Consider the following 27,136-nt stretch of genomic DNA (forward strand, 5'->3'; position numbering starts at 1 on the left):
AGGAAGCAGGAATACAGTAACTAGAGAAAATTGAGGAAAAACTATGCTGCCTCTTGCAGTTTAATACAGTTTTAACTAATGGATTTTTTTGTTTTGTTTTGTTTTAAGAGAAGAATAATGGGGAAACACGGATCTTTTATTTTAGGAAACTGTTATGGTAAGATGTATGTCAGACTTGACAAATGGAACTAACGCTCTTCGGCTGCTTCTTGTCCTTGTCTTAAACAGGAATTAAGTTAAACACAGTGCTGAATGTTAATTACATGTTTACTGGCTAATGAAAATTACAAATGGTTTTGCCACCTCAAACAATGATGAAAACTCTGAAGACACTGTAATTATATACTTTGAGGGAAATAACTCAGAATATTGATCATAAGAAGTGTAAATCTTTTTTTAACTATTCATTAATACCATAAATATGGGCTACAGAAGTTTTTCCTTGTGGTTTGTCTCATCAGTTATATCGAGTGGATGGATGGTGAGGTTTCTCTGGGGAGGTGGTGAACTCATTCTCTTGTAGAAGGAGGCCACTTGTGTAACTCAGGGGGTGCCCCCTCCCTTCCGCCCCCGCCCCCTTTAACCCCCGGCAGAAGGTGGGGGGGGGGATAGTTGAACGGGAGGAGATGGGGGGGGGCTGGGCTCAGGGCAGGTGAAGGTGATCACTGCCCAGCCTCTCCTCTCCCCTGCCCTCTTCTCTTCATTTCTCCCTCCTCCCTTCCCTGCCAGGTCTGATCGATGACCGCCTTCCCCAGCCTGGGCGCCTGTCGGGTAACCTGGCATTCTGGTTCCTAATGGAGGACAACTCACCGCAACCCAGCCACGCTGCCCTGGCATCTTAAGTTCCTTCTTTCAGAGGTGGCTAGGGCAGTTCATGGCAAGAGAAGGGGGAAAAAAAAAAAGTTGAGTGTGGAAGGGGTTATTGGGCAAGGTGGCTCAGGCAGCGGAACCAGAACCGGTTTGGGAGTAGAGAAATGTTTTTTGTTTTGTTTTGTTTTAACTTTGGCCTGAGTTGTAACTCTGCACTCTGGAGCGTGACAGCCACTCCGATCTTGGGGGTCAAAGGTGAGGGCTGCACTAACCCTAAAAGGCTTGTCTGGCCTGGCCAGAAGGCCGAGCTCCGGGAGAGGTGGGGGGTGGGTGGTGTGGCCAACCATACTGCCTGACGCTTCCGAGGGGGTGTCTGTGAAACCCACACGTGGGGGGCACAGAACCGAGGGCCGGTTTTAAGTGCAATATTAAGGATTTTTTAAAAAGTGCCCTAGGCTTGTGGGACTGGAGTCCTCTTTTTCCCTGAGAATTCCCAAGGCGCTGGTCTTTGTCTTAGAAGGAATGGAGTTTCTGAATGGTGTGAAAGGGACAGAGAGGGTCGCTTCAAATCGATTTTACTTGTCCTTTCTGTCTTTTCGGATCAACGCCCTTCAATGGGCACAGAGGTGCTCTTTCAACCAAAAACTTGTGCTACATTTTCTGCCTGTATTGGTGCTAAATACAATAAGCACTGGGCAGATTTTTTTTTCTTTGCTCTCCAAAGCAAGAAAGCACCCTAATTAAATTGTTTTATATGGACAGTCAAGACGGACCAATTAAGTATGCATTAGTATAAAGATATAGTCTGCAGATAAGGCAGTTTAGAAAATCATGCGTAGGACAAAGGAGAGGGCGCTAGCGTTGGGGAGGGGTGCGCGAACCCTGCAAGGTCGCCTTTGCCTTCCTCGCTGGGCCCGAGGGAACTGCAGAGGCCCGGGCCTCAGGTGAGAGGAGAGCAGGCCCGCTAACAGGTGGTCAGGCCCGAGCCCCCGACCCCGGCCGAAGAGAGGTGGAACCCAGGGCGTTAGTAGCCCTCCCGTCTCCCTACTCGGACGGACAATGTAGTCGGCTGAGGTGGCGGGTCCCGCAGGAGTGGCGGGGCGGGGGGTGGGGGGTGGGGGGTGGGTGGCGAGAGAGTGCCGTGCCCCGTGCCAGGTCGGGCCCATCGCCCGGTGTCCGGGTCCAGGGCGCGGCCTTGCAATGAGAGCGTGCGCCCAGGGGAGGCTGGGAGGGCCAAGGGGCCGCGGACACTGCCACTGCGGCGGCCGCAGCCCTGCGGCAGTCAAGATCAGGGTAGGAGGCCCCCTTCCCAGCACATCCAAGCTCAGCGCTTTTTCGCTTCTAAGGAAACGGGAGCTCCTCTGCGAGGAAAGTAAAGTTCCCACTCGACGCCATCCGGCCCGAAGGGCGTCGAGGACCAGGCGCAGGAATGGGGGAATGACCGAGGGTCGGAGAAAAGGTAGCGAGGAGACTGGCTCCTTGGGCGAATGGAGATCTGGGCCTCTGCACCCTCTCGCCAGCCTCTGAGGTGTGGGCGGGCAGAGTGCACCTCACCACGAAGGCGACGACCCCCAGAGCAGGGGCCTGGGCCTCCCCGCGTCGCGGCGCAGGGTTGTGATAGGTGGTCCCCGGGCCGCGGGGGCGCGAGCGCAGCGCGCTGCCGCGGGCAGGGTGGCGGCGGGCGCACAGGGCGCCCTTGGTCGGGCGCGGCGCGGGGTGGGCAGGAGCAGAGGCGAGAATTAGAGCCTGGGGAGGTGGCTGAATGTCAAAGTAAAAAGGTTGAAAAGCCAATTTTCCAGGCGCGCTTTCGCCCCCTTTTGCTGGTTGCCGAGGCCGTAAATCAGCGGCCGGCGGCGAGGGCGGGAGCAGCCCCCTCGGCGGGCTTGGCGCGGCCCCGCCCGGACCGTGTGCACCTCCCGGTGGTCCCCGAATCGATCCGAAGACTAGCTGAGGATGTCACCGCACTAAATATTTACTGATCACACACAAGTAGCCGGGGCTCGAACGATTTTCCTCTGTGAGAAGAGCGCAGAGAGAAGGGTAAATCATTTTATTAGTGTGGATAAAGCCCAGAGCACACTCCGGGCTGGAGTGTTTTAAGATGTGTCTTCAACGGGATGAAAAGAGTTAGGGAAATCGATACGGAGTGATTAGAAGCCCCCGGGGTGACGAAGGGGGCCCAGGCTTTCAGGGATTTGGCGAGGCTGAGAAGGGGGAGCAACCCTCGAGGGGGGCGGCCGGACCACCGCCAGGGAGCTCCCGGGCGCAGGCCTCCGTCCCTCCCTACTCGACGGGAGACGCAGGGGCGCGGCAATCCGCAGGGAGTCGGCCGAGGCCCGGCTCCTGCGGGCCGCCGCCGGGGGAGGGTTGCGCGGCCGCCACGGGGCCAAGGGCTTGGGAGCCACGGGCTCCACGCTGCGAGCGACAGTGGTCAGGTGGCCGCCGCAGTGGATCGCAGGCCCGGCGCGGGGACGCTGGCAGGTCCCCCCACAGCGCATCTCTCCAGGCGACCTCCTGGAGTAAAGGTGTGACCCAAAAGGGCTGCATTTTTCCGCCCCAGCCGCGACCCGCAGCATCCTGGAACTTTCTCCTTGATACATCTCTGTCCCTCTCCTCCTTTGATGTTCCTAAAGAGGACGCGGCGGCCCAGCCCCGCTAGCTGCCCGTCCCTCCCACCCACCCAGTGTCTAGGGCGGCCGCCGGGTGGCGGAACCCGCTGCGGACCACAGGGCTAGTGGATTCCAGGTTCGGGGCTCCTGGGCAGGTGGGAGGAAGTCTGAGGCCGACAAGGCAGTCGGGGGCTGGGTGACAGACACCAGCGAAGCCCCCAGGACGTCTCGGTTCCCTCCAGGGCGGGGAATTAGCTTTGGGGGCTTCAAGCCACGCTCCAGCGGTGGAAATCGGTCTGTGGCCCCAGGGCTGCGTGCAGGGGCCTCAAGTGGCAGAGGGGTAAAGGCTCGCAGGGCTCGCTGAAGTTAGCCAGGCTTTGGGGGGGAGTTTGCTGGGAGGGTGAGGAAACCTTCTCCCCAAACTCAAGCAGCAAAGTCCTGGCGTGAAAATGGCTTTTCACTTCTAGAAGCGGGCGCCTCGCTGGTGACTGCGAACAAACCTCGAGGCTCGACACAGCTGCAAATAATCAAGAAGACACTAATTTTGGGGGGGGAAGGAGGGGCGGAAGGTGAGGCAAGGGGAGAATCTGATTCGTTTCTTCTTCCTTTTCCAACACCTGGCCTTTTCTTAAAAATCTGCTCTTGCCGAAAAGCGGATAGATTTATTTCCTTCCTTCCTTCCTTATTTATTTATTTATCTATTTATCTATCTATCTATCCATCCATCCATCCATCCTTCTTCCCCCCAAATTGCTCGGATTTTCTTGGCAGCTTGAGGAATTCAGTTCAGGTCGCCCTGCCTGGCCCCTCAGTGCAACAGGAAATAGAACTTCAGATCCAATTAACCGTTTTCCAGAAGGGGTAGTTATTATTATTATTTTTTCAATATGAATCCTAATGGATTGGCGCAGTGTGTTCAGGTGTGAGGCGATTGGTGCCTGGAATCCCTGGCTCGGTGACACTCTAATTCTTGCGATGTTAGCTCCAGAGTATTCATGACCTGGACACTGTCAGGACCCCGGTCTCCATTAACCCTTCCTGGTCTTGGCCAGAGCGGAGGTTAACTACACTCATGTACCAAAGGGGCTGTAGCGAAGAAGGGAGAGAGACAGGAGGAGGAAGCGGAGGAGAAAGGAAGGAAGGAAGGCAGGCAGGGACGAAGAAAAGAGGGAGGGGGCGAGGGAGGGAAAGTTCGCTCTAGTTGCAGGGATTTTCAGGCTCCCTGCCCTTCACTGGTCTCCCCCACCCCCGTCCTTCCTAGGAAAGCAGGTTTCCATTCAGAGGGACAACAGTCTCATCCATCAAGGAAGCTCACTCCATGAAGGTGGACTTTAGGGAATAAGAAAGCATAATGTAGTGAAATATTTTCTTCCATTTAACTGACCACCCAGTTCCCTTAAGAAAAAAATATTTCTGACATGTGTACAACAGTAGAGTATTACACTACATATTTTACCTTCTTTCATTTAAGTAAAAGCTAATTTAGAATCTTGCCAGTAGCCAAATTACAGCCACAAGATGTGGATGAGATTAGGAAAATATTCATTCTGCTGGCTTCAGACCTGGTGGCATTTTAATGGGTAGTTATGCAACAGTTATGTGCGTGAAGGTGTATGCACGTGGGTGTGTATATATTCTTAGGGTGTTAGAAGTTCCATGATGGATTAAAGGTTCATATACTCAAGCATTAGATAGAGGCTGTCACTCATGTGTACATGCTGGGGGTCTGGCAGAGAGCAGTGCAAAAAAGAGTTCTGAATAAGCTCCTTGGAATCACTATTGTTGAAATACAAGCTGAAGCAAGTTAGTAATGGTAAAGCTATTGTGCCTTGCAGAATCATAAAAAGGCACTTCAAAGTAAAAATGTCAGTTTTCAGGGTGGTAGCTTTGGCAGGCCAGTTAAACAAAAGGTGAGCGTCTTTTGCCTAATGTAGGTGTTTAAACATTCCACTCTATTTTACTCCTCGGTGAATTGAAGAATTAAAACAGGAGAGGTGCTAGATACAGATGCTAGCTTAAGGGGCTTGTTGCCTGTGTAACCAAGTCTCATGTGGGCTATACACGCTTTTAATATTATCGTGTAAGGCAATTCCTGATGAGAAAGTTCTAAAGACATCTAAAGCCATGTGGACTCCAGTTCTCAGAAGTGGACAGAGTGAGGAAAGATCATCCAATTCCATGTATTTTCCCCCCCTTCTCACAAGAGCCTGGTTATGAAGTTTTCAAAATGACAGTTCATTTTTGGTATGTCACAAAAAGCATGAATCAAATGACATCAAGTGCCAGTCATTTAAATGTGAAGGGGTTAGTAAGGCACATATCCAGAGAAATTATTGTTGCTGCTTAGTGGGATTCCCTGTACTTGAATCAAATGCAAACAGAACAACAAAAGGGGGGGGGGTTATCTGATTTAATTTCCTTTAGCCACAAACTCAAGGTGAATTTTGGAAGGAGAAAAATAATGGAAGAAGCAGTTTTTATTCTGTTGGTTTTGAGAAGGCGAAAAGCAAAGTTTCAACATAAAGCATAGACTTAAACAAGTGCATGAGCAGAGACACATTGCCAGGGGAGAAAAGCACTATGTGTGAATTTCGAACACATAATTAATTAATTACCAATTGCCTTTCTCCTCTTAAGAGGCTGATTTCCTGAAATGTTGAAGGTACGCATGAAAAATACAGGACTTCTGTCCAAAATGAAGAGGAAGATGTTTCACATAATATTCAGCTCCTTGACCACAGGAAGTTTCATCCTGAGAGTTTACAGAGTGTAGTATTTAAATAGAACGCACACTGGCCCTTTTAGTTTGAATGTGGGATACAGAAAGCTCCTTTTCCCATCTGTCCATTACAATTTATAATAAATTAATCAACCTTATCTAAGAGATTACGAAGCGCTTGACTGAGGTAAATTGATTTAGATGATATCACTTAAAACAGTTTAAAGCAAAAGTGAAAACATAAGAGGAAGGGAATATTGGCCTCCGTGAAAAATGTCACATTGGGTATTTCCTGACAGGACCACATCACATCATATGTCAGAGGCAAGTTAACAAATTAGGCAACCTTACTTCTTGGCAGAATGTATGTTAATAGCTCATTTCCTGACTCCAAAAGTTATGCAGATTTTCATTTTGCATATACTTTGCTGCCATATTACCCATACAGTTAGAAGGAAGCTAATACTGAAAAATGTAAGGGGGCTTCGGGGGTGAAGGGGTGGGGCTAAAAAGTAATTTTTTTCAGTCTCCAAGACTTCATGCTTATTTCCTCAGTGATTCTTTTCATAGGATATTGCTTAATTTAATGGCTTTTAAAATCATATACTATTTTGCTGGAGTCTACATTGTTTATAAATAGAAAACAAAATCAAACGCAGATCTTTTTCAGAAAGTGCAATTGACTGTTCAGTTATTGAAGAACTGCTATTTAAATTTCCCAGCTTCTACTTAAAACAAACACGCTTACACACATCTAAACCTATTCTTCTTTGCTAACAACTCTTAAAATTGTTGCGGGCATGGCTGTGGATGAATGTTTTATAGAGCCTTTAACTCTCGTTCTCTTTACCCTGGAAATGCATTTAATGTGTCTTTTGTGCTTACGTGCTTTAAAAAGCATTACTCAATATGCAGGAATTATTCATCCTCTTTTAAAAACCAGGGAATAAAAAAACCTGAGTCTAGGAAAGAGGTGTGATGTTTACTTTGAAGTTTCAGGAACATACAAAGTTTTCTTAATAAACTAGAAGAAACTGTACCCTAGATAAACCTAAATAGGGCAGCTCTGGGGTATGGTTATTCCCGTGATCTTCTACCTTCCTGCCTTTGGCACTAAGGTATCTGGGTTTTTGTCCTCACACACTGTCTATTGTTAACAGAGTAGGTTTTGACATTAAAAAAAAATTCAAGTTGTCTTGCTTTTATAGCTGGATGTATTATTAAATTAAAAATAATATTCATTTCTGTGTTCAAGTTTACATGTCTAGGCAATAATGAGGAGGTGAGATTCTGCAAGCCCCCCCCCCTTGCCTCCCAAAAAACCAAAACAAAAATAAAAGCATTACATAAACACACTAAAGAGAGATAAAAAAAAAAAAAAAAAAAAAAAAAAAACACCTTAGGATTCAGTGTGTTGGAAATACAAGCACACTGTTTTTACAACGGAGCTCGTAGTAAGGCTTTTTTTCATCTTAACTATCCACCAGGATGTGACAGTTCGGTTTTATACACAATTTATGATTTTTAAACCAGTTTTAAACAACATATCATCACAGGAGTGAAGGAAGATTTGAAAAATCAGCTTCCAAAAGAAAAAAAGAAACACAAATAAGAGGCAGGGCACGGTGGCTCGTGTTGGTTTTTCAAGATGTTATGCGAGTTACACTGAAACATCACAATAACATGCATTCTCACTGAGGGCAGAGCAAGATGATGATAGGAGAAAAAAGGAAGAAAAAGATGCCTCCCCCCCCCCCAACAAAAACCAAACACAAAAACAAGCCCCAATCCTACACCCCACATAAGAAGCCCCTTACCACTGGAGGGAAAGTTTCTGTGTAACTGTGGGTCCTGCCAGAACTCGCAGTTGGTCTACTTTTTAAACACGCCAGGCAATGGTCACACCCGTCAGCAGCCTGGCCGCCTTGAGAAGGAAGCAAACTGTTCCCCTGCAGATGACCTACCATTTCGAGGTAAACTTTGAAAGCAACTGTTGAAAGTTAACCTCTCCTTTCCGAAGGAGGTCTGCAGAGGCTGGACAGTGAGAGCTGGTCTAATCAATTTTATTATTTTCTAAAGTCATTCCTAACTTTTATGATACTCCCCCCCCCCCCCCTTCCTTTACTATCTGTCTTTGTGCCTCGAGGGCCAGTGAAAGAACAGAGGGCAGATTCTAGATTGCTTTCAGAGTTTGCCTTCTCTGATGATGGATTACCATGTCAATTTAAACGGCATAGGATTAATTTGTTTCAATGATTTCTCTTTAGGCTGAATGCCAGCCGTTTTTCTATCTCTCTCCCTGCTCTTGAGAACAACAACAACCAAAAAAAAAAAAAAAAAAAAAAAGCCTTCTTTCCATATTCTAAGTTAGGAGACAATAATGGAAATAGACAAGTTAGGTGTAATGTTGCAACACAGTTATAGGTCTGAGTGTTTTCATCTCTGCCTAAGAGGCTGAAACATACAGTCAGTCACATTAAAATGAAATTGGACTGAACATTTATTCAATAAATACTTGTCTTGTAGATAATCCAGTGCGGAGTGCTTTTGACACATAAGGACTTAATTTGTCTTGGAAAACAAGTTATTAATATGGCACATTTAAACTTGCCACCTACAATAAGGTTATTGAGATCTATAACAAACTCAAATGATCATACGCACGCGTGCGTGCGTGCACGCACGCGTGCGTGCACGCGCGCGCGCACACACACACGTAACACGTATGTATTTCAGGTCACATACGGACAAAAAAGTTCAATGAAGTTAGAAATGATTCCCTTCATTATGCAGGTAATATCTAACCTTTCCAAAGTAAGAATGTGTCAGGGAGTCTTCTCGTTTGAAAGGTTTCTGAAGTGCACAAGAAAAATGCTGTTCAAATCCTATTTCTTTGCAAGACCAAGTCCATTATGAGGTTGAAAATGGCACAAAAAAAGCACTTAGGTGCAATCCAAAATCAAACACTCCCTCCACATTTTTTTGCCTTGACTAACCTCGTAGCCAGAGAGAGCATGTTGCCTGTAGAATAAAGCCAATTTAGGTGAAATAATCTATTCCTAAAGTGATTATTGTATTTCTTTCTCTAATGGGAGGTCCCCCAGCAGATGCAAAGGAATAGGAGAAGATTTTATCCTATGGAATGAATCTGCTGAGTAAATGTGGCTATTTGAACGCGAGGCTACATTTCCATCACCCTCTTTCCTTAATTGCCTCTCCCTTTCTCAGCCTTCTTCTGCACTGAAATTTAACATCATAGTTCAGGATAACAAATTGCATTCTGAATATGAACACAAATGGATCTTACAGCCTTCTCCTTTTCCTAAGCCCTCTCAAAAGCACTGGCGGGCTTTCTTTGAGCAGGGTGTGCTTTCTAAGGACATATGCAATCAGAGGCCAGTGACTGTCAGAACTGGAATCTATGCAATTTTAATTTGTAAAAAAGTTGTTGGTTGTTAACCTTGGAGGAGATTGTGCATCTCTAAGAAACCGAATCTTTGAGAGCTCTCCCTGGGAAATGATGTTACACATGAGCAGAAAATCCAGGCAAGAAAGGCTAATTGAATGAAGAGAGAGAATTAGGTTAAAAAATAGAGTACAATCTAGTATCACATTTTCAGTAGTGTAACTTGAAATGAAGGTGTCTTCAAGTCGCTGGTGATGCCAGAGTGTTTAGATGTTGGCCACAGATGGGAACACCTATTGAAATGTGTCTGAAGAAGATTAATAGGGCTTGTCACTGTTGGGAAAGCACTGCTTTGCTGTAAATTTCTACCAGCACAAGATGAATTACCGATGAACGCTCACTTATCAACCCCATCACTATCGTTCGACACTAAATCAAATTGAGAAGTTATCTGCAATCAGAAAATTTCTTTTTAAAATAGACATACACCTTTAGGCCCCAAGCCCTTTAATAATCCCACTCAGAAAACAATTCCCGAGCCCATGATGCTTCTTTAAGCTGAAACAAAATTGTATCTCAATAACGAATATGTTTTTAAGTTCACGTGCAATGGGCAGCTAGTCAATAGCAAAGTTTGATAGTATTTTAACGAGGGCGTGAAGGCTTCTCAGAAGCCTGTGTTTAGTATTTCGTGCAGTGCATTTTCTTTGCTTCGCGATCTCTCTCCCCCTTACTTTGGAAGGCAACAAGGAGAGTGGGTGTGCTGTTTTCCTGTTCTAAACCCTGTCCCTGTGAGCTACTCATGATCTAATCCTCTGGTAAGGTAAAATTATGAGAGAACCACATGCTTAGGTAGAGAACAGTAGAATAGGATTAAAAGGATAACGGTGATAATTGAGGAAACGCATCTATCCTTTTATGATTTAATGGTGTTTTATGTCTAAGGTGGCTTACTCGAGAAATAAAACCGTGGCGTTATCTCTTCTATGATATGCTAACCAACTCCAGGCAGCCGGAGGGTTTCCAACCTAGGAATAATAATGTTTGAATAAAACCATGAACCCTTGGGCTTTTGGAGGGTTCCACCTGTTTATACGTTGTCTCACATTCACAGCTCACTGGATTGTCACAGAAATTCTTCACAGGCAGATAACTTTGAATTCCCATTCCGCTGCTGAGTTGACTGAGGCTCAGAGAGTTATCTGAGGCCATGAAGCTGAAAGGAGCACAGCCAGAATTCGTTTTTTATTTTTAATTTGTTCATGTTTATTTATTATTGAGAGACAGAGAGAGACAGAGCATGAGCAGGGGAAGGGCAGACACAGAGTCTGAAGCGGGTGCCAGGCACAGAGCCTGACGCGGGGCTCGAACTCACGAACCGCGAGATCATGACCTGAGCCGAAGTCAGATGCGTAACCGACCGAGCCACCCAGGCGCCCCACAGCCAGAATTCTTAACTACGATTCCTAGGTTCCTTTCGGGGTCTCTCCGTGGCGAGTCATTATGTAAATGAAGAAGAAGATAATGACAATGAAACTAATAGCAGGTAACATTTACTATAGGCAAGAACGGGAAACTTGTACACGTGTCATTTCATTTCACCTCGATATATTCATATGTGAGATATTCATTTTAATCTCTCTCCAACTCTCGGAGGTAAATACAGTTATTATTTCCATGATCCTAGAGCCAAAAGAACCCCAGAGTCTTAATAGGGCTTGGGGACTCACCCGAAACTCACATTGCCAGAAACTCACATTGCCAGTAAGCTGGGGACGTGTTCCTCGAAATCTACATTTCAAAGCCACTGCCCTGGACTGTGTTCCCGTTTCTAATTGCAAGGGATCTTCAATGCTACGGGGCCGTCACAAGAAATCCCACTGATTTTTGGAACGCGAAGTCCCTCAGACTCTGAGACAGTTTGTCATAGCAGAATAGACCCTGGTTTGGAAATAAGGAGACCTGGGTTTAAATTCTAGCTTTACCAGTTACTGTGTGACCTCAACATCTTTGGTTTTTATTTTCCTCATCTCTGAAATGGGAGGGTTGGAGTAAATGAAACTACACACGTCGGTTTTGGGTGCTTTCTTCTGTCATGGTGTCTGAGAGGAAAGAAATGAGGACCCGGGGCAGCGGCCGTGGTCTGAGGGGGTGAGGGGGACGAGTAATGTGTAGGGCACTTTGAGAAGGTGTCACTAACATCTCTCCAACTGGAGACATTTAGCTTTGGATGAGGTCTCTGCTTTCGTTCTCTCTGCTTGCAGAGAGCGCTGAATATTTAAGACAATGGTGGTTCTTTAGGAAACCAGGCAATTGAACACTGGCAAGAAAAACTTTCCCAGAGAGAAGAGGAAAAACCCGAGGTCCAGAGCCGTTAGGTGACTTACATAAGGTCACCCAGCTGATTGGTGACAAGGTGAAAGTAAGCCCCTTTTCTCTCAGCCCCCTAAACCAGGAATCCACTCCCAGTGCACCCCCCCCCCCAAAAAAAAAACCCATCTTCCCAATTCTCTGCTCCTCATTCCACAAAAACATACTTCATTTTTAATTTTTTTTAATGTTTACTTACTTTTTAGAGAGCGAGCGAGCGAGCGAGCGTGCGCACAAGTGGGGGAGGGGCAGAGAGAGAGGGAGACACAGGATCTGAAACAGGCTCCAGGCTCTGAGCTGTTAGCACAGAGCCCAATGCAGGGCTCGAACCCACAGACCGTGAGATCATGACCTGAGCCGAAGCTGGACCACCCAGATGCCTCCACAAAAACAGACTAGATCATCTGGTCATGGCTCCGTTATGACTGTTACTCTATTTTTTTTTTTTTTTTTCTTTTTGAGAGAGAGAGCACAATCAAGTGCATGCGAGCAGGGGAGAGGGGCAGAGGGAGAGAGAAAAATCTGAAGCAGTCTCCACCCCGGCGCAGAGAACGACACAGGGCTCGATCTCACCATCTCGAGATCACGACCTGAGCCTAGATCAGGAGTTGGATGCTTAACCGACTGAGCCACCCAGGCGCCCTTCTGTGACTCCATTTTTTGACATGATACGTTACGTGCGTTATTACTGGTTGTAACGTGAGCTCTTCCTAAATCTCTCCCACAATAACTTTTCATAAAATCTACTAAGTTAACCAGCCAAACAGTCGCAGCTGCTATGAAGAATCACACAGTAACAGAATATGCTGTAATCTCCATTAGGTCACTGTAATATTCGAATCTGTATTTATTACAAGCCTCCTCTGATGTATACATAACCAAACTTGCTAGATTTATATTCTCTAATGGTTCCCCAATGGGAAAAACCTGTGTTTTTTTATCTTCCTTTTCCTGTCCCAAATCACCCTTCCACATACATTGCCTGCTTTGGGAACCCCCGTCTGGGTTTCATCAGAAGTTGCAAGACAAAATGTGCATTATTAAGAAATATAAATATTTTCAGAAGCATTCAAAAGGATGAAAGATTGATTCAGCACGTAGATTGGACCTAATTCGAAGCAGCTTTGTCCTAATGAAAGCTACCGGGATACAGAGTGAGGAGCTCTTGGTGGCCCCCAGTTGGAAATTCAGACTCATTAGGATAATCTGTCAGGATCGCCCTGGCTAGGTTTGCTGAAATACTTTTTGCGAGGTGTATTCTCTCGTGTCTGGGCTCTGTCACCTTCCTTGCCACCCTTAGGGACTTGTGGTAGTCATCTTTGAGAAATCATGACTAATTCCTTCTCTTTCCAGTTGGGATCAGTGAGAAGCTCCCTTTTTCACAACTCGGAAGTTGGCTTAGCATTAACTTTCATAAGAACACTTTGGCCCGGAGGCATCTGTATTATAATTTCTTTCTTGGCTTAATAAAAGGTATCACATTATCTACCTGGTCAATCTCTATTGGCTTTGAAAATAGAGACATGGAAAAACCTAATAAGCCTCATTAGGATATCTGCTTTAAAAACAACAGGCTGCCTCATTTAGCATGTTGCTTTGAAATGTCCCAGCAGAACTGGGTGGTCACCGCTTGAATACAGGTATTGCTAATTTGGGATCTTTGTCAGTCCGGTAGCTCTGGGGGGGGGGGGGGGGGCAGGGAGCCTAATGTGTAGGTGGAATTTTAATACACAAGGGATCAAACCCTGATTGTTGTATTTTGTTTTTGTTTTCTTTCTTTCTTTCCTTTAATCCCACTTTTTGTCCACATGGCCATGTGTGAGAGATGGCTTGATTTTCTTGATATGGTTCACCCATCCCCAGCTGGGATTCCAAAGAAGGCTGAAAATGTCTTTAAAATCAACACAACTCAGGGAGCCTGAGAGAACAAGTTTTCCTTTGTTGTAGGGTATAGTATTATTTGCTGTAGGTTTTTTGATATACATTCTAAATTAGGCCTGCAAAGGCATGCTTCATCTTTAATTCATCACTCTCAGCTGAAAGAGATTAGCAATGTCTAGCACGCACCCCTCGTATGGTGCTGACCTCATCAAGTATGGCCTGAAATTAATTAGCCTCATTCATTCCAAATGGAAAAGGATAATGGGGCAGCATTTTAGACATGACCATCACAAATTGTTTGCAGCATATTTAAAAGGCCCCTATTTTCAAACCATGTAGATTAAAATTCTTTCCAGGGCCAGACTTATCAGGGACTCGGAGCAGAGCCTGGCCAGGTTTCGCGTGTGTATGTTTGTGTGTGCGCATGCGTGTGCGAGGGTGCGTGCCTGCCGAGTTGTTTATTGTGTGTTAGAGCCTGCGTGTAGATGGGTCCATGGTTAGCTGGTTTTGCTGTCCGCTGTGACACCTGGAATAGTCGACCAACCCAAATCTGATGTTTAATGCTGCTTTAAACGATCCAGTAACAGAATACGTTAGTGGATCTTTTTTTGTTGTCGTTGTTACCATGGAGGGGGCATGCCAGCACAAACTTTGCTGGTATTTTCCAGTAAGATACTATTCATCCTCGAATTTAGAAACAGAAAAGCCTCGTAAAGAAATGCTTAATTTTTCTATCTTGAGTTATTTTTGAAGCTTTCTATGACTCTTCCCAGTATTTATTGTCTGATCATACTTCAAAACATGATTGAGGACTAACTTGGATTAGAGAAATACTTAAATTTACCATCTTTCTAAGATTAGCTGATTTTTTTCCCTTTTGGGGATTGACTAAGCAAGGCCAAATTTCTGAATATCAAAACTGCTTTCTTTTCTAGCCAAAAAAATCTTGACCGGGGTTCTTTGGGATTCTCGAAGATGTTGTAAAGTTTATTTTTATGAGCGGTCATTTGGGGACTACAGATTAGAAGAAGAAGAAGAAGAAGAAGAAGAAGAAGAAGAAGAAGAAGAAAACCATGACATTTTGTGTTTTTAGATTTTGATTTTTAAAATGTGGTCAGTTTATGAAAAGGTATTTGCAGTATTTGGGGAAATTTTATCCAGTGCACATTTCTTTGGGGAAAAAAAAATTAAAAACATTTAATCCCAGAATAACTTTATTTAGTTAAATGAAGAAATAGATATTCAAAGTAATGTAACTACAATGCTTCCTTCCACTTAACGGTTGGAGTGAAAAATGCGCTTTGAGGCAAATAATCTTTTTAGGGCTCATTGATATATTAATCTCCATATGTAAGTTATTTAAGATTATTTTGGCTTATAATAAAAGGGAAAGTGGAAGCATGTTGCCGTAAAGGTAGGATTTAGAAATTTCTCTAAGCTCACTCTTGCCCAGTCTTCTCATCCCAGAAGGCCCCTTTATCTAATGGGCATATATCATTTATATGTACAAGATAATCAGTCACAAACTGTGAACCTATCATTTTGACATAAAAGATCTATCCTTAAATCTCCTCAAACCTCTAGCATATAATTTGAGGAAATTGGCTAGTTTAAAGTCTGGGCTTCTGACTTCTGGGGGATGAAATGCAAAAATGGAGAAAGCTTAAATTGTACAAATTTGATTTTAAAGTCACAGTTTAACGGAGCCAGTGATAAAAGATGATGCAGATCTTTAAGTGTCCCCAGAAATAGATAATTTTGTTAATTATCATCTGGTCAGGTTGGGATCTCATGGCCAAGAAACACAGTATGTTATAAAGAGAAATATTTGCCCAAATAGCTCGCCTCCTTCAAGCACATGTTACCCCAAATATATTTTCCTTATAATTTTGTATTATCAAGACAAAGAAATGCATGCCTTCGATAATATTGCAGTTTTGCTCAAATACCATACAGCATGCCTCAATTTGTATTAAAAAAATTTTTTTTATCAACTGGGGTGAATATGGCAGAAAACCCATAAATATAAGGATTAAGGCTGCATGAAATTTGAGTTCATTCAAATGACAAACCCCTAAGTAAAACCCGGATGAACTTACCAAATTTCATTTGCTATCCACCTGAAACTATAAATCCTCTTCTGGCCTTTGAGAGTAGAAAGGAGGTTCACCTAAAATTCAAACCAGGTTTTCCTGAACCTGACCCAGACTCACTAACTTTAGGTACACTGGGGTTCTGTTGTGGGTTCACAGTGAAACTTTCATCCCGCTTTAGCTAATGATGAACAGATGATGCACTGGGGAAGAGAACCAGAAGATGGTTTTGACATTGCTGTTTGTCTCTCTCTCTCTCTCTCTCTTTTTTTTTTTTTCTTCACATTTCCTGTAAATTTCAGAAGTGGGGAAGAATAGCATTTGAAGCAAACTTTCAATGTGTGTGGAAAGAGGACCACGTATGAGAGACAGAGGAAGGACTGACAGTGAAATATACATAGGATTGTTTGAAAAGGAGGATCCAGATGGAATGTCATTCACCAACATTTCTTGAGTGCTTGCTATAATCAGGCACCGGTCGAAGCACTTTATGTAGGGTGATCCAACATGGTTTGCCATCACAGTACCGGACAAACACTATCATCTCCATTTTGTTGATAAGAAAGAGCAGGCACGGGGAAGTTACATAACTCGCCCAAGGTTACACTGTTCCGAAAGGGGATTTGAACCCCAGGACGTCTGGTCCTGGGATCTCTGCGCTTCAGCACCTCCTGACCCCACAGAGGAAATACAATTACGGTGTTGTTTGGAAAACAAACCGCCACAGACTAGGAATGAGAGAGAGAGATCTTTCTGTTTTTATTTTTATTTTAAAAATTTTTAAATGCTTATTTTTATTCTGAGAGAGAGAGTGAGAAGGAGCAAGGGCAAGTAAGGGAGGGTCAGAGAGAGAGGGAGAGAGAGAGAATCCCAAGAAGGCTCCACGCTGTCAGTGCAGAGACTGATGCGGGGCTCGAACTCACGAACCCGTGAGATCATGACTGGAGCCGAAATCAAGAGTTGGATGCTCAACCGACTGAATCAGCCAGGCGCCCCATTTTCCTTTCCTTAAACTACTGAGAACGATAGTAAATTTAGTGGGAAAAGCCAAAGGAGAGAAAGCTCGCTCTTGTCTAACCTTATCCCCGAAGTGGGAAGGGAGTTGACATCCCAAATCTCCCGTAAGCCTTTGCTGAGCTTGCACTTGGAAGGCTACCTATGTAGAATACCCTAATGCTAAGGTGGAAGAGATAAATGGAGTGGAATTTAGAAAAAGTACAAGAACGACCCAGTGAGAGATTGGGGAGGAAAGATGAAAACAAACAAACAAAAAAACTAAGTAAGTAAAACTTGGCGAAGCATCAGTTAATGTAGAACTCAACAGGATCCTAGACACATTTACAGGAGAAAGGAAGGGCCTAAAAATGTCATGAAGGAGATTGGAAATCGGTAAAACAGCAAGTCTGAGAGGAAAGCAAATTAAGGGAATTCAGATTTGTGTCAATGTCTTGCCGGGTCCATAATGCAAGCTCTGTTTTCTTGGAATACTGAAGCCCGAGCAAGAGATTTCACAGGAAAGACTGATTTTCTTCCCTGCCTTGTGTTGTTGAGGCTTAAAGATAGGCTAAAACACTACGGCTTAAAAACCATGCCTGGGTAGCTCAGTGGGTTAATCGTCTCACTCTTGATGTGGGCTCAGGTCATGATCTTGCACTTTGGTGAGTTCAAGCCCCGTGTCGGGCTCTGAGCTGCCCCAAAGCCTGCTTGGGATTCTCCCTCTCTCTCTTCCCCTGCCCCACTTGCACCGTCTCTGTGTCTCTCAAAATAAATTTTAAAAACTTAAAAAAAAAAAAAAAACCAACCCCACAATTGCTTTGTATCACCGTAATAGGTGGCAGGCCTCCATAACTTTTATATTCACCTTCTCATTTCATTCTTGTGATGGGTTTGCGAGCTATTTATCACCCACTTTATAGATCTGAAAACCGAGGCTCAGAGAAGTTCTGTTGCCTGCCTGGGCTCACACAGCCTGCAGTCCCCCTGAGTGTTCCAAAGCCCGGTCTCCTCTCAGAACACCCCACTGGCTTCTCTCACACAGCCTTCCTAGGGCTTTGCCCAGAAAATGATGTCATAAAACCACTGGTTTTCGGCCAAATTCATTACGGTGCATTACCCGCAAGGAACGTCCCGATAAGAACACATTATGCCAGAGTGAGACATGGGCCGGCTCCTGAATTCTGGCTGGCATCCTCTGAGAGGTGGCCCTGTCTGCTCAGCTCTTGCAGGAGCTTGTGCATGTTAAGTAAACACACCGAAGTCGGCTCGGGTGTGGGAGCAAGTGATAGATGAATGGACATTTGAAAACGGAGTGGAACTCTCGAAGCAGGCCCAAGCCTCCTGTGTTTACAGGCCCCCGAATGGAATCACCTGGCTGTTTATAGGAGTGTTAGCGCTGATGAAAAGACAGCTCACGCTCCAAACTTTTCCCTGCCAAAGGAGAAAAGTTCCAGGTTCTGTAAAAAAGTATGGAGAGCATCGGATCTGAAAAGTGGCAACAGCATTTGGGACCAATTACCCAGATTAAGAGGCAACAATGCTCTGTTTACGTTTTGTAGCCAAGACCCCGTTGATTCTGGCCCACAGACTGGAGATTGAAAATTATAGCAATTTTGGCCTAACTTGACTTCTCTTTTGACCCGTGTGTCTCAGCGTAGGAAAGAGCAGAGAGAAGAGGCTTGTTGAGGGGTGCCTGGGTGGGGGGGGGCGCTCAGTCGGTTAAGCGTCTGACTTCGGCTCAGGTCATGATCTCACGGTTCGTGGGTTTGAGCCCCGCCTCGGGCTCTGTGCTGATGGCTCAGAATCTGGATCTTGCTTCAGATTCTGTGTCTCCGTCTCCCTCTCCGCCCCCCCTGCTCATGCCCCCCCCCCAAAAGAAATAAACATTAAAATAAAATTAAAGAAAAGCCTTGTTGCTGTTGGCTGTACAGTGGATGGGGAACGGAGTATTGTCTTCTAGGTAAGACATTTAACACGTACATCCCTGCAGTGAAAGCATGGATTCTTTTATCACTGGATCCTCTTATCCAGACAAGGGTCCGACCGGGTATGATGTGTCAGGATGGGGTTTTTCAGCTTGCTACTCCTCCAAAGTCATTTTCGCAGAGGAAGTTAAAAAAAAAAAAGCTCTCTGACGTCCTTTGCCCGATTCCCACAGCACTCCAGTTTAGCCCCATTTGCCAACGTACTGATTGTGAAATTATACCATGAGCCTGCACTGCTGAGAATAGTCAGACATAGATAGTGGCCAAGCCATGGTGGGCAACAAAGAGGCACCGTGTGGTCCCCAACTGAGAAGCTGGTAGGGATTTGAATCATTTGGGCTTGAGGCTCAGTTTGCTCCCTTTCCAAAGGAGGGCCAGTTCCCACTTTGCGCAAACCCGATCGATGATTCCAGAAGTTTTTTGAAAATTTTCATCCTTCTTTTAACATAATCCTGATGTTAAGGGCTTGACCTTGCCGGGGGAAGGAAACCACAAAGGTCAAACGGCAAGGAGGAGAAATGGGGGGCACAGGCCTGCCAAACGCAGTGGTGTGGAAAAGACAAGCCGTTATTTTACCGACAGCCGTAATGCGTATGTGCTCAGAGATTTATGATCTAACCGCTCTCAGTAGCATATTTAGACCATTGGAAATGTCCCAGGCAGGGACTGAGCTCTTCTTTTCAAAGTTCTATAGGGAGGGGGAGCACCTGGGTGGCTCAGTGGGTTAAGCGTCCAAGGTCAGCTCAGGTCACGATCTCTCCGTTTGTGGGTTCGAGCCCCGCGTCGGGCTCTGTGCTGACAGCTCGGAGCCTGCTTCGGATTCTGTGTCTCCCTCTCTCTCGGCCTCTCCCCTGCTTGCCCTCTGTCTGTCTCTCAAAAATAAATAAACATTACAAAAAATTTCAAACCAGCATTAAAAAAGAAAGTCCTATAGGTTGGATAGTTTAGATGAAAACGTGATTGACGTGGTGGTCGTGGAGTGTTACGGGAATCTTGGTGTCCAGAGCATTTTTCTCACTCAAGAATCGAGTGTCCACTTAGGGGAGGCTGTCTTCCGAGGCAACTCATATTTGGTGCCCTTCCAGTCCCCTCCCATGTCAACCATATTTTTCTGATAAAAACTGATCAACAAACAACAGGGATTTTCCTGACCCTGGTTTATCTCAATAATTTACCACTCTCTGCAGTGTCAGAGCCTCCTGACACTTACAATTAACTCACAAATTAACTGAGAAATGATAGTAAGCTCTCAGCTAAATGATCTAGTGGCCACAGGGGACCAGACCAATTTTCTAGAATAAGGTTAGGGCTAAGTTGCTCTGGAACAATGCTAAGGTTGGTTGTGTAGAAATAGTTATTCAAGTGTGAGCAGGAATCTAGGTATGAAAGGGGAGATTTTATCTGTCCCTGATTCCATTGGTTACTCAGTCCTGCGATATTTCTTCATCTATAAAGCAGGGGTAACTGGTTTAAAAAAAAATGTTTTGGAATTCAAGGCTTTGTAATGGAATCAAGAAGTCATGGCGTCTTTTCCTTTGAAGGAAGCTTGGAGGACACCGGTCCAACTTTTTGCCGAAGCCAGAGGTCTGGAGATGGGCAGATGGTCAGGCTGACATAAAGGTGTGATGGTCTGGGCGAAGGCTGCCAGACTGGTCAAGGCCAGCCACCCAGGAGATGGGAGGGGCAGGGTTGACTCTCTCCAAGGCTACCGCTGTTGGGAGCTTTGTTTTTAGAAATTTTTGTTCCTTCTATGGAAGCAAAAATTCATGTCTCTGGAGTATCTTTCTACTGGGTTGGATTCTGTCTTCAGAAGCTATACAACTTGACCTCGTTCCTCTATCATATGACAGACCCTCAAACACTTGAAGACAACTTGCCCTTTCCCCACCATCTCAAAACCACCACTGAAAAAAAAATGTTTATTTATGTATTTTGACAGAGAGAGAGAGAGAGCATGCGAGTGAAGGAGAGGGTCAGAGAGTGAGGGAGACAGAATTTCGAGCAGTCTCCATGCTCAGCAAGGAGGCTGATGTGGGGCTCAATCCCATGACCGTGAGATCATAACCGGGGCCAAAATCCAGAGTTGGGTGATTCACAGACTGAGTCACCCAGGTACCCCACCGCTTTTGTTTTATTGGCGAAATTCTCTGGTTCCCACGTATGACCCGGACTCGGAGGTTTGGTCTTCTTCGGTTGGCTTTGGTTTGCCAGATTCTCTTAAGTGTCCAGAAACAAATTAAATACTTAGACATCTCGCGACCAGCACTGTCCGCTAGGTCCTGTGACTGGCTTTACACAGAGCCGTGAGCCAGGGAGGAGCCCCCATCCCAGGAGTCAGATCTCAGCCATCTAGGGCTTGTACAGGGGATTTATTGCATTTAAGAACGTCTCATGTTTATCCCCATTAAATTGCATTTTGACTTGGCTTTTTGGTAGCTTATAGAGTCTGTCTCTCTCATCATTTGTTCCTTTACAAATTGACTCCCACTTTTATTTTTTTTTTGAGTTAGCTCCACCCCCAACGTGGGGCTTGAGCTCACAACCCCAAGATTTAGAGTCGCATGCTCTACCAAATGAGCCAGCCAAAGTGCTCCTCTTTTACAAAGTGTTGCCCAGTTATTGATGTAAATATTGCAGAATCCTGGGTTTCTGGAGTTACTAGGATCTCTGATGCCACTAGTAATTATATTGAAGAGAGTTACAGGTTTATTTCTTCCATAGGCTCATAAGCAGTGATTAATGGTAGGGTCTCTGGAAGTAGATTTGCCTGGGTTTAAATCCTGAGTCTCCTGATATACCAGATGTGTGACCTGGGGCATGTGGCTTTAACCTGTCTGTGCCTCAGTTTCCTCATCTGTAAATGGAGATGATAATGTAACTATCACCGATGGTAAAGCGAAAGGCACCTCATGCACTATTTATCGTGTAAAGAACGTAAATCAAGACAAGATCCCTAAGGACGGGGACCACGTATAGCTGTATCTCCAGAGACTTGTACTGTGCCTGGAATATATTTGGGGCTAATGTATTGGGTAAATGGACAACAGAGGTGCCGCAGCGTTTTAGACACTGATGCAAGCAGGGAATATAATCAACGCAATGGCCTCTAACGCTAACAGATTTTCAGTGTTACTATAAGAAAGATCTTGACGCGGGAAACAGGTTGGATAAGCACATTCAACCTCAGACCATCATCACGGTGGTAATTTTGCTGCTAATTTTTCCGTGAAGGATCATCCATGTCACTGTTGTCTTTATTGATGTTAATCTGTTATGCCTCCATTTAGCATGGAAGGCCAGAAAAGTCACATACACGCTTAGGTCCAGTCCCCGGTCTCAACTCAGGAAAAAAAAAAAAAAAAAAAAAAAAAAAAAAAAAAAAAAAAAGAAAGGCTCTGCTTAATTTGCTTGTACCAAGCTGCGAGGAGACACTGTCTATTTTTAGCGCAGGAAGGAGCTCAACCAAAGAATGCTAGCGTCCCTTGGTCAGATCCGCACGTGATTCCAACTTTTGTAGAGTCCCCAGCAATGGGCAGACTCATTCAGAACTCCATGCTAAAATAAATGAAATGTTTTTAGACATCATCCATGGCCTGGAAGTTTCTGCAGTCCCCTACCTCTCCACTAACACTGAAACGAAAGTGCCAACCAACATCAGGGTAGGTCTTGGTTTACGGGCACAGCGACAGAACGCTCCCCTGGGTTCAGCTTCGGTATATGACATCAGGTCCTACTTGGACGGCGAATTGAAATCGTTCGGAGACACCTTCCCCCCCCACCCCCTCCACCCCGTAATTCCCTTTGAACTTCCATCCATGCTAATTTAAACAGGGTCAGTGTTTTCCTCCTTCTATATGACTACAGTGGAGCTCAAAGCATAAAATTCGCCAGTGTTTTCTCCTTTGTATGTGTTCAATAGGTACCCCCGAAGCAATTACCTTCTGGGAGATGTGGGAGGAGCCACTCTGTGGGAGCAGGGGCCATCGGTAATATGATACGCAGTTGTTGTGTGTCTAAAGTGCTAATACTTTTGACAGCAACCATCCTGGAGGGGTGTAGCAAGTCATTTGAAATTTGTACACAGACTGCCCTCTCCATTACGCCTCGCCCATATCATCCCCATAATCTCCCAAGGCAGATATGCTATTACACTCAGCGGGCCAAAGTCGGCCTGTGCTTACATACACACAACTCCCACTGACTCTGTGCCACCGAGGCACTTCAATGGCACTTGTCAGCGGCATAAAATTTAGCCCGGGACAGCCGCAGCCACGGCAGGCGCAGCTACACAGAGAGACACCTGGCTGTGTATGAGAAAAGGCCGAGGAAGAACAAAAAAGCTGCCGGTTTTCATAAGAAATCTTAGCCCCGGAGCATTCAGAACTGTAGCCCGACACTCACCACCCTCTCCTCGTCCTATGGCCTGCCGAGCCCAGGCTGGGAGTTGGAGGAAGCTAACGCAGAGTGGGCATAAAAAAACAAAAACACACAAAAACAACAACAACAACAACAAAAACAAAAGAAAAGACTTCGAAGCAAAACAAAACCTAAAAAAAAAAATGCACAAAAGATCTGCTACAGGGCAGACGTTTGCATCCAACCTTATTATGCGAGGGAAGAATTCCCCATAGGCAGTCCTCAGAACATTTATTTATCAAAACGTAAAGGAGCATCTTGGAACCAATGACCCTCTTTAATACAGAGTACTTAAAATACCTAAAGCAAGGGCACAAAGATGCCCAGGTTTTGAAATTTACCGGTTCGTCCACTCGAGTCCCACAGGGTCATGGGTGTTCTTTTTTTTTTTTTTTTAACGTTTATTTATTTTTGAGACAGAGAGAGACACGGCACGAACGGGGGAGGGTCAGAGAGAGAGGGAGACACAGAATCTGAAACAGGCTCCAGGCTCGGAGCTGTCAGCACAGAGCCCGACGCGGGGCTCGAACTCATGGACGGCGAGATCATGACCTGAGCCCAAGTCGGACATGTAACCGACTGAGCCACCCAGGCGCCCCGGTCATGGGTGTTCTGATATAGGAACAGACGTGTTGTCACACTCCCATGAGAATTACCGTGTTAGCCCTTTCATGATTCTGTCCACCATGGTGTCTACGGTGATTCTAGGGGACCGCTTTCTTGCCCCTCCAGACGTGCCCACATCACCCCTTAGAAACCATCATGTGTCAGTGACCTCAAGCCCAGAATGTGGTAAACTCCAGGATTTCATTTCTACCCTGAGCACCTGCCACTGTCGACGATGAAGTCGGCTACCCCCAATCGTTGAAAAGGCTGGAGTTTGGCGAGGAGAGCCTCGGCTCGAGTCCCTGCTCCATGTCGCCCTGAGCATGCGTCTAGGGTATGTTGCTTGACCTCTCTAAACCCCAGTCTTCTCATCTGCCTCCTGAGGTGACCCATATCTTCTTCATTGTGGTGCTGTGTAGACAACACCAGAAAAGGTTATGCTGAAGCACTCAGCACAACATAAAAGTTCCACCGAATGAATGGATGCAGCTGTCATACTGTACGGTACAAAGTAGGCACTCGGTCAACTCCTCCTCTTCCTCCTCCTCTTTTTTCCTCTTTTTCCCCACCACGGTCTAATAATAATTTAATGCTCACGTAAGCCTATGTATATTAAGAAAAATACTGCCTTTAAAGAAAATAACTTAAATAGAATTCCACGAATGACAAATGGCCATATATGTAACAGGACACATTTAAAGCTATGCTCCTCCTTTGATGGTTGTTAGAGGGCAAATGAGAATGATCTATTTAAAAGGAAAAGGAAAGGGGCGCCTGGGTGGCGCAGTCGGTTAAGCGTCCGACTTCAGCCAGGTCACGATCTCGCGGTCCGGGAGTTCGAGCCCCGCATCAGGCTCTGGGCTGATGGCTCGGAGACTGGAGCCTGTTTCCGATTCTGTGTCTCCCTCTCTCTCTGCCCCTCCCCCGTTCGTGCTCTGTCTCTCTCTGTCCCAAAAATAAATAAACGTTGAAAAAAAATAAATAAAAAATAAAAAATAAATAAATAAAAGGAAAAGGAAAAAATAAAAAGGGACCGAACTAGACATTCAGTCAGGCGCGATTAATGACTACTTCCAGTGGCTATTTTAGCTGAGTAAAGGAGCCTTGCCTCTCTATCAATGTGCAGTGGTTAGGGGAGACCATTTTAAGAAGTTGAACGTTGAATGCGTGATTCATTCAAAGGGCACAGAGATTTTCTTCCTTAGTTTGGGAAAGACCAAAAGTTGGGTGCAATCCTACTAACGCTATAAAAGTGGTATGCTTCCTGATAATGAATTTGGACATAGAAAACTATCTTTCTCTGGAATAAATTTCGCTTCCCTGTCATTTCTTCATTTTTTGGTTCTCATTTCTTCAAGATGAGGATCCTCGTTGGGAGTGGAATTAATCATGTGTTAAAAAATCGCATCACTGTAAAAGACTTTCACTTATTCGAGAAAAGGTAGTCTAGGTCATATTCAAAAACTACTGTGTTCTCGAACAGGAAGAAGTGCAATAGGTTAATTTGAAAAGTATGAATAATTCAACACAGAACCATGCATTTCTTTTTACGTATTTTCCCATATAAAACTGTTGCTTTGTCATTGTTAAGCAAACTCCCCATTGGTACATGTGACTTCCTGAGGTCTCTGACAGGAGATGCGATATTGCCTTTATTAGAATAAAGTAACCATTGAAGTTTAATACATGTGGAAAGATGTTTGCACACGCGTGTGTGCGCGTGTTCGTGTGTGTGTGTGTGTGCAGGAACTGACTCTTTTCAGTTCACAGAGTAATCTTCTGTGGTTTGAAGTTGTAGCTAGGAAATGTTGACAGTGAAAAAAATTGGAACAGGATCTGTACAAAGACCAGAGGATTTGTAGGGCGCGTGGCCAAAAATTCGGTAAGTCAAGACGACCCTGCAGCCACTCCTACCTGTGTAATAACATCAGCAAAAATAAAACAGCAAAAATAAAAATAAATATAAGTTTAGGTAGTACATTATGGTCTAAACAGAAAATAAAATTGATACACACACTCCAAATATACACGATCAACTCTGTAAATGCTCTTTGTCTCATCAAAGGTAACAGGGGCGCCTGGGCGGCTCAGTTGGTTACGCGTCCGACTTCGGCTCAGGTCATGATCCCACGGTTCGTGGGTTCAAGCCCAGCGTCAGGCTCTGTGCTGACGGCTCGGAGCCTGAAGTCCGCTTGGGGTTCTGTGTGTCCCTCTCTCTCTGCCCCTACCCGCCCACCTCCCCCACTGCCCTGCCTGTGCTCGATCTCTCTTTCAAGAATAAATATTTAAAAAACAATTTTAAAAAGACAATAGAAAAATAATAAAATTCAAAGCTGCCTTGTGCCTTTCAACTTCATTTCCTTTTATGAAGGGCTGACCGTGGTGGCCTCTCGCGTCTAGCTAATTTTGTGTCCGGGAATCTTGTTGAATAGACTTCAGTTTCGCAAAACAAGGTAGCCCTCGTGGCTCGTCCACATTTTGTCTCAATCTTGCACTCAGCGAGGCGTGGCAGATCGTGGTATCGCATCGGCCCGTCTGGAATCGATTTAGGACACTATGCATTTCCGCAAAAATTAAATTCCCCGTGAAAACTTAACAGGACCAACAAGAGCATCAGCAAAGCGCTTTTGGGAAAAGCGCCAGAAGTTGAGCGAAAAGGAAGGCAGAATCGTTTTTATCAGGGAGAAAGGGAAGAGGGTCAGACAGACCAGCGCAGGGAAAAGCAGGGCAGGAGGAGAGACACGAAGGAGAGAAGGGAGCTAAATTAGAACGAGAGGCTATGTTTATTAATAACCTTGCTGACCCACAGGCCCCTGACGCGAAATACATTGAGTATTGTTGGGACACTCTGCTCTGTCACTCGCGGGAGGAGCAAATAAAACAGTGTCAGAAATTGCACGCTCTCTGCGAACAGATTTAAAAGGATCCGCCACAAACAAACAAACAAACACGCAAGCCAGAATAAGGTGAAGCCACAGGACTCACACGCTTGAGCAGGCTGCAGACCAGGTCCCGCTTTATTCTCCTGCAGCATCTTGACCCGAGGCTTCCACGATTCCAGCCGACTAGACTGGAAAACACACAAGAAAACAATGTTACCGCCTCCATTGCAAAAATAATGCAAGTCCATTGTAGAACATTTGGAAATTATGGAAACACAGGTAGAGGTAAAATGAAAATGACCTATGGACCCATCGCTTGAGTAAAATCATTGCCAACGCTTTGGTATGGTTTTTTTTTCTTTT

General features: G+C 45.2%; 1 protein-coding gene and 1 long non-coding RNA gene across 2 annotated transcripts in view; one reads left to right on the forward strand and one right to left on the reverse strand.

Annotated features, from left to right (window-relative positions):
- The window catches only part of LOC147580394 (uncharacterized), a 119,762-nt gene that overhangs the window by 5,161 nt on the left and 87,465 nt on the right, over window positions 1–27,136 (forward strand). The gene's annotated exons all lie outside the window — the stretch shown is intronic.
- LOC147580395 (uncharacterized) overlaps window positions 26,652–27,136 on the reverse strand; it is a 39,018-nt gene continuing 38,533 nt past the window's right edge. The window contains exon 3 of the long non-coding RNA XR_015252862.1: window positions 26,652–26,961. This is a non-coding gene — a long non-coding RNA (uncharacterized LOC147580395). The remainder of the gene's footprint in view (window positions 26,962–27,136) is intronic.

The sequence above is a fragment of the Puma concolor genome, chromosome B3 (genome assembly GCF_028749965.1).
Source record: "Puma concolor isolate L17-30 chromosome B3, mPumCon1.1.hap2, whole genome shotgun sequence".
NCBI classification, from domain to species: domain Eukaryota; kingdom Metazoa; phylum Chordata; class Mammalia; order Carnivora; family Felidae; genus Puma; species Puma concolor.